This window comes from Myotis daubentonii, chromosome 7 (genome assembly GCF_963259705.1).
Source record: "Myotis daubentonii chromosome 7, mMyoDau2.1, whole genome shotgun sequence".
In the NCBI taxonomy this organism is placed as follows: Eukaryota; Metazoa; Chordata; class Mammalia; order Chiroptera; family Vespertilionidae; genus Myotis; species Myotis daubentonii.
This window is the reverse complement of record NC_081846.1, coordinates 62,999,184-63,006,322: the sequence shown is the minus strand read 5'-3', so window position 1 is coordinate 63,006,322 and position 7,139 is coordinate 62,999,184. Positions and strand designations below refer to the sequence as shown.

General features: G+C 41.5%; 1 non-coding gene across 1 annotated transcript; it reads left to right on the top strand.

Annotated features, from left to right (window-relative positions):
- The first annotated feature begins 3,938 nt into the window (after positions 1 to 3,938).
- LOC132238918 (U6 spliceosomal RNA) lies at positions 3,939 to 4,042 on the top strand. Its single transcript, XR_009453893.1, has one exon. It is a non-coding gene; the product is annotated as a U6 spliceosomal RNA (small nuclear RNA).
- Positions 4,043 to 7,139: the final 3,097 nt, after the last annotated feature.

Sequence of the window (7,139 nt, the reverse complement as noted above, 5' to 3'; positions counted from 1 at the left end):
TGGATTAAAAAGTCTCTTCCTTTTAAACATTGCAGCCCTTAAATCTCTCAAATAAATGCATTTAACTGGTCCAATGAGTTACAGAAATTCATCAACAAGAAAGGACTCTTGAAAAGAGTCTGCAAGGTTGAATTAAGGAAAGAAACATATTGTAGACCAAACTCGTGGCCCACAACAGATATTTTTGCGGCCCAGCCAATATAACGGTATATTAGAAACGTTTTAATGAAACGTTTTAATAAAACCATTTCTCTCCTAATACTAACAGCGAATATTTTAGCAACCGATTGCCGCGTTATTGGCCTTGGACTGACTTGTTTGGTGTGTGCAACAGGAAATATTTCGCTTTCCGAGAACAAGAAAAACAGGTTCATTTGTGTTATGCTTATTAATTTGTGCAGTTATTCAATTTCTGGTAAGTTAATGTTCAAGAAAAAATATTAATTTTTATTAAAATGTTCTATTTTTTTATGTTAACGATGACTCGTTTACTTCAGCCCTTTGTCTTCAGCATGTCTTTATCAAAATAAACCTACGTTTTTATGAAAACTGGAGCTTTTTTTTTTTGCGGCCCACATAAACTTAAACTTCATTTAATTGGCCTGTGTTAGCCTTTGAGTTTGACATGCTTGTTGTAGACAGTTTCTTGGCCCCTAAGAGGTGCCCTCTAACTTGCAGGATGCAATTCAAACTCCTTAAGTAAGACTTGGCTTGTGCTTCCCTCTGGTCTCATCTCCAGCTACTTCCCCATCTCCTACTGTGCCTGTGTCCAGCTCTACCCAAGAACTTGCTGTTCTTCAAAGGAGTCAGCTGTTTCAGTTTCTGATCCTCCATGTGTTTCCCTTTGCCTGGAACTTTTTGGCCCTGGCAAGCTTATCTCATCCAAATACTCACGCTGTTTAAAGATAATTCTTTGTTTAAAGACTTCAATTGTTGGTGTGTTTATGCAATTAGCTATCCTGTTTCAGCCCATCATACGCAATAGTATCTTCCTTTCCAAGGATGCCACAGCATGCTTTATGTGCCAGCCTCCCCTGCATCCCAAGGCCATCGGTATCTCGGAGCTGTAGCTGTGCAGTGACAGGGCATCAGATAGGTATAAAGGCTTTCAGAAAACACCCTGCCACCCCTCTCCATGAGATAACACGTGGACTTTATTAATGATATGTGAACCGCATTCAACAGACTTGGGCCTTAGTCCAGATACTTATAAATATGACCTTGACAAGCTAAGACAGTTTATTTCTCCAGGTCTGCTTCTACATTGAGGGTGTAACCACTACATAAGGGTGTTAGAAAGAGGCTCCCTGAGCTCTCTCCCAGTTTCAAATTAGATAACAGATTAAAAATTTAAAAAAAAATCCAGATTAATTTAATTACTCCGTATCTACATTGTCATTTAAATACTCAAATAATACCAATTAAAAGATGGTCCCCTTGTACCCTAGCCAGTTTAGCTCAGTGGATAGAGCATCGGCCCTCGGATTGAAGGGTCCTGGGTTTGATTCTGGTCAAAGGCACATACCTCGGTTGCAGCCCTGATCACGGCCCTGGTCCAGGTGCATGTGGGGGGCAACGAATTGATGTGTCTTTCTCACATTGATGTTTCTCTTTCTGTGTGTGTCTGCCCACCCCCTTCATTCTCTCTGAAAACCAATGGAAAAATATCCTCAGCTAAGAATTAACCCCCCAAAAGATGTTCCCCTTGTATCTTGGAATTCTTCCTTCTCATTCTTTACACTGCTGCAAGCCATCATTTATTTAATTATTCCTTTGTTGATTAACATCACGGTTGCTTCTAATTTGTCTTATTATACACAATATTAGAGTGAATATCCTGGTAAGAAGTTGTATTTATTCTAATGTATCTCTGCTTTACTTAGAGCAAAAAGTCTGTGTTGTGCGCTTTGTCCTCAAGCACAAATCAACTAAGAAGATGAAAATAAAGGTCTCCAGCATATGCAGATTAAAGTCTCTTGACATGGGAGCTAGAGAATAGCGTCAAAGTGTTTTCTTTCACTTGCATGCCATAGGAAATCTAACAACTGCAGCCTGGAGGAAGTGAACATCAGCTGTGGGCAGCTGTCCCTTGGAAAAGGATGTCAGGGCTAACATGTACGGTGCTGATTCCCTTGAGGTTTGGACCAAGGTTGAGCACTAAAATGGGCTGAGAGAGTGCAGCAAATCCTTAAGACAACCCTGGAACCTCCCAGCACTTGGTTTGCTGAATCACTAGAGCCAAAAAGCCCGGAGACACCCGGAATCTCTTATTTCGCTCCTTATATAGCACTGTGGGTCTTGCAAAAGAAACATTTAATCATCATCAGAGAAGGAAGGAAGCTGGAAGCTTCTCTCTTCTGCTAGCGGGGAGGTTGCTGAGGAAGGCCAGTGACCATCCTAACCTGAAGAAATAACACTAGTGAGACAGAAGCCCTGGACCAATGAAGGGCAGCACCGCAGAACAAAATAGCAACAAAGGAAAACAAGAAAACCAATTTTATTGAAAGGGTCAAGCCAGTGAAAATTGGTAAACCGTCTTCAAATGCAACAGGAACCTCTGTACACTGAACACCATTAAACACCAGCATGGTGCTCAGGGCTTTTATAGTGAACATCTCCTATGGTCCTCACAAGTACTCTAAAGGGAATGTTTTTATTTATTTTTATTTATTTCATTATTATTGTTGACACTATTACAGATGTCCCCATTTCCCCCCTCTTTGCCCTTCTCCATGCAACCCTTACCCCTCCTTCCCTCTGGCCATCACCACACTGTTGTCTGTGTCCATGGGTTATGCATATATGTTTTTTGCTTATCTAAAAGGGATATTTTTACATGTCCTCATTGGGTATATGAAAACATAGAGATTCAAAGAGGTCTATTCCTCCTCTCTCCCTCTATCCCTTCATCCCTTTCACAAATATTTGTCCAGAGTCTATGATGTACCAGGTACTGTTCCTGGTACTGTGGGTAGAGAGGTAACACAGGAAGTAAGGTCCTATATTGATGACAATAAAAGAAACAAAAGAGTAAAATATGAATGAATATATAAACAAGAAAGAATATTAGATTGCAATAAAGTTAATGTGGACATTTAAAATAAGGTAATAATGAAGGAACGTCAATGTGGTGATAGAAATGCTCTACATGTTGATTGTGATGGCTCCACAATTGTATATAAATTCTATCTCAACAAACTTGACCTTTAAAAAATAGAATCCTACAATAAAAAGCGATGGGAGAGTGGCCAGTGTGGCTCAGTGGTTGAGCACTGACCCATGAACCAAGAGAGGTCATATTCAATTCCCAGTCAGGGTACATGCCTGGGTTGAAGGCTCAATCCCCAGTATGGGGTGTGCAGGAGGCAGCCAATCAATGATTCTCTCTCACCATTGATGTTTCTTTTTTTAAAAAAACTTTATTGTTGAAATTATTACATAGGTCCTTCTTTTCCCCCCATTAATCTCTTCCAGCCCACTCCCATCCTCCTCCCCACCACCCCAGTCATCATTAATGTTTCTATCTCTCTCTCCCTCTCCCTTTCCCTCTGAAATCAATAAAAATATATTTTTAAAAATAAAGTGAGGAAAAGAATGATGGGAGGATACTTTAGATTAGGCAGCGAAGGCCTCGCTGAGAGGGTAGTAATTAAGTTGAGATATGAAGTTGAGATATGACTACTAGAAAGAAAATGAAGGGAAAGATAATTCCCAGAAAAAGGAAACAGTGATTACAAAATCCTTACTATGGAAATGAACTTGGCATGTTCAAGTTAGAGCAGCGTGGTGAGGTTGGAAAAGTGAATAGGAACCAGAGAATGTGGGATTTTAGCAACCAAGATAAAAAGGTTGATGGTATTTTAGTGTCACAGGATAATCTGGGTTTTTAGCAAGCAAGTTCCAACTTCTGATTTATACTTCTAAAAAAAAATCACTCAGTGCTCACTTTGGCAGCGCATATGCTAAAATTGGAATGATACTGAGATTAGCATGGCCCCTTTGCAAGGATGATATGCAAATTCTTAAAGCATTCCATTTTTTTAAAAAAGAAGAAAAAAAAATCACTCAGGCTCCTACGCAGAAAATGACTTGTAAGAAGCAAGAGTATAAGGAGGGAACCAGGAGGCTATTGTAACCGTTCAAGCAAGAGATTATGGTGTCATGAACTAAGGTGGAAGCGTAAAGATAGAAAGAGGCAGGTACTCTGTAGTCCCCCCTTATTCACAGGGGATACTTTCCAAGACCCCCCCCCACACACACACAGATAGTACTGAACTCTAAATATACTATGTTTTTTCATATATATCTGTATGTATATATATATGAAAAAACATAGTATAATTTATGAAGTAGACACATAAGCGATTAACAATAATAATAAGATAGAACAATTATAACAATATACTATAATAAAAGTTATGTGAATGTGGTAGCTCTCTCTCTCTGATAACTGATCTGATAACCAAGATGACTTCTAAGTGACTAAGGCGTGGGCAGCATATATAGGGTGCATACGCTGGACGAAGTGGTGATTCATGTCCCAGGCCAGGTGGAGAGGAACAGTGAGAGATTTTATCACACTACTCAGAATGGTATGCAACTTAAAACTTATGAATTGTTGCAGTTTTAGAATTTTCCATTTAACATTTTTGGACCATGTTGACTACAGGTAACTGAAACCTCAAAAAGTGAAACCAAGGATAGGGGGAACTACTGTAATACAATGTAATGGTCTTAGTGTAACAGGTAAGTCCCAACCTCAGTGGCTTAACACAGTAACATTTTATTTTGAGTTCCTGACTGGTGTGCATCTCTTTATCTGGTCACAAAGAGAATGAGACTCCTTCTACCTTTTGACTTTATTCTACTCTAGGGCCACAACAGTCTTCCTCATTCAGTCATCAGATGGCAAATCGGTGACAACATGTGGGAGATTCCTATGGGCCTGGTCTGAAACTGGTATGCATCAAGTTAACCCACTCTCTAGTAACTAGCCACATACTAATGCACCTAACTGCAAAGGAGGCAGAGAAATGTAGTTTATGACTGTGTCCAGGTAGAAAGGGAACCTGGCTTGGTAATTATCTAACAATCTCTGCCACCATTTTGTTTTGGAGGTAGAGACTACAGAACATAGAACTGGACTGGAGGAAATTGGTGAAAGAAAAGTTAAGAATCAAGAACAAAGTCTCAGCCCTGGTCGATGTGGCTCGGTTGGTTAAATGTCCCATGCACTGAAAGGTTGCTGGTCAGGGCACACGCCCAGGTTGCAGGCTTGATGCCTGGTAGGGGTGTGTGCAGGAAGCAACCAATCGATGTTTCTCTCTCACATCAATGTTTCTCTCCCTCTCCTTACCTCTCTGTAAAAATCAATTAAAAACATATTTTTTAAAAAGAATGAAGTCTCAGACTTTTCTCACTAGTGACGCTTGGTAACAGTATTGAAAGAAGATCTATGCTTGGTTCCTATCCTTCCCATAGCATAGCTCCATCTTTTCTACTGAAAGAAGGGATGATGAGTGGAAGGAGACACAAAGCAATCTGAAGACTTAATCAGAGGTATAGGGAACAGTTTGATTGGAATGAATGCATATGAGGGAATACTAGTAAGCAAGTTTAGAAGGCAGCTCATAGACCAATTGGGGAGCTCTGTGTTGTAAGGAGGTGGGGTTGGTGGGAGAGAGGATGTTAATTAAATTTATCGTTGTGTCCTTCTCCTGGATCTCTTCTCCTCCTCTTCCTCATTCATTTCCTTATAGGAACTTTCATATCCAAATGTCCCTAGATCCCCAACCCTCTGAAGTCACTCTTTGTGTGTGTGTGTGTGTGTGTGTGTGTGTGTGTGTGTTGTTTTGTTGTTGTTTTAAATATGTTTTTATTGATTTCAGAGAGAGGAAGGGAGAGGGAGAGAGATAGAAACATCAATGATGAGAGAGAATCATTGATTGGCTGCCTCCTGCATTCCCCCTACTGGGGATTGAGCCTGAAACCTGGACATGTGCCCTGACCAGGAATTAAACCCTGATATCCTGGTTCGTGGGTCAACACTCAACCACTCGGCCATGTTAGGGTCACTGAAGGAGGAATGCATAAGGCCAAAGGGGGTAAAGAATTCTGAATTTATTGTTACATCTGCTAGCAGAAGGGCTGAGACCAAATTGGCATCAGTGGGGCAGAGTAGGGGGAGCGGGATACTTATGCCTCTTGTAAAGGTCAGTTAGAGTAACCGGTCAAACCAGGTGCAGGTGGGGGCCAGGTGTAGGCAGTCCACTGGAAACTGGGTGAGGCGGTTCACTGGAAACTGAAGGCCATTAATCATGAAACCTATAATGAGAATAACAGGAAAATTGCTGGGAGGGGCAAGAGCCCCAAGCAGGCCATAATTCAAGAATGTGCCTAACATTCCAGCCTCTCTTTTTTTTCTCCTGTAAGCTGGGGTTCCTGCAAGCGGGGGGTGCTGAGGAAGGCTAATCTCATTTTTCTATAACTTCTTTATGCTTAGGTGGGGTATAGAGATGTCCCTAATTAGTCAGCAATTGAGGGAGGGGATGATCCCTAGTGTAGGTCTGGAATAGCATCATTTCCCCTATGGATCTATTGGTAATTGCTTGAATGTGGTTTTGGAGGAAGAAGGAAAGAACTCTTAGGATGCATGGGCCAAAGATGAGTGCCAGGAAGAGCATTCAGAGGGGTCCAACTAGAGGTAGCAGCCAGGAGGTCCAGTTAAGATTCCATAGCCAGGTGCCCCAGGATTTCCAAAGATGTTGTTGGACTTTTGAGGCCCTGTCAACTAGTTTCTTGGCTCTATCCCTTACTATGCCAGACTGGTTGGCATAAAAACAGCAGTCTTCCTCTAGGAATAGGCATAGCCCCCCCGTTTCTCAGCTGTGAGAGGTCAAGTCCTCTTTGATTTTCAAGGGTAACTGCTACCAGGGAATCTATCTGGTCCTGGACTATGACAATACTTGGGGCAATCTCTTCTAAGCTGTCTGCAAGGTCTTTGTTTAGGCTCTGACAGTAGGAAAGGGAGGTTGCCAGTCCCCCTCTCCCAGTGCCTAGGCCTGTAACTATTCCTAGGCTGGCAAGGAGGCCAATGCCCCTCCTGGTCTGAGCATAAGTGGTAAGAGGAACCTTATTTT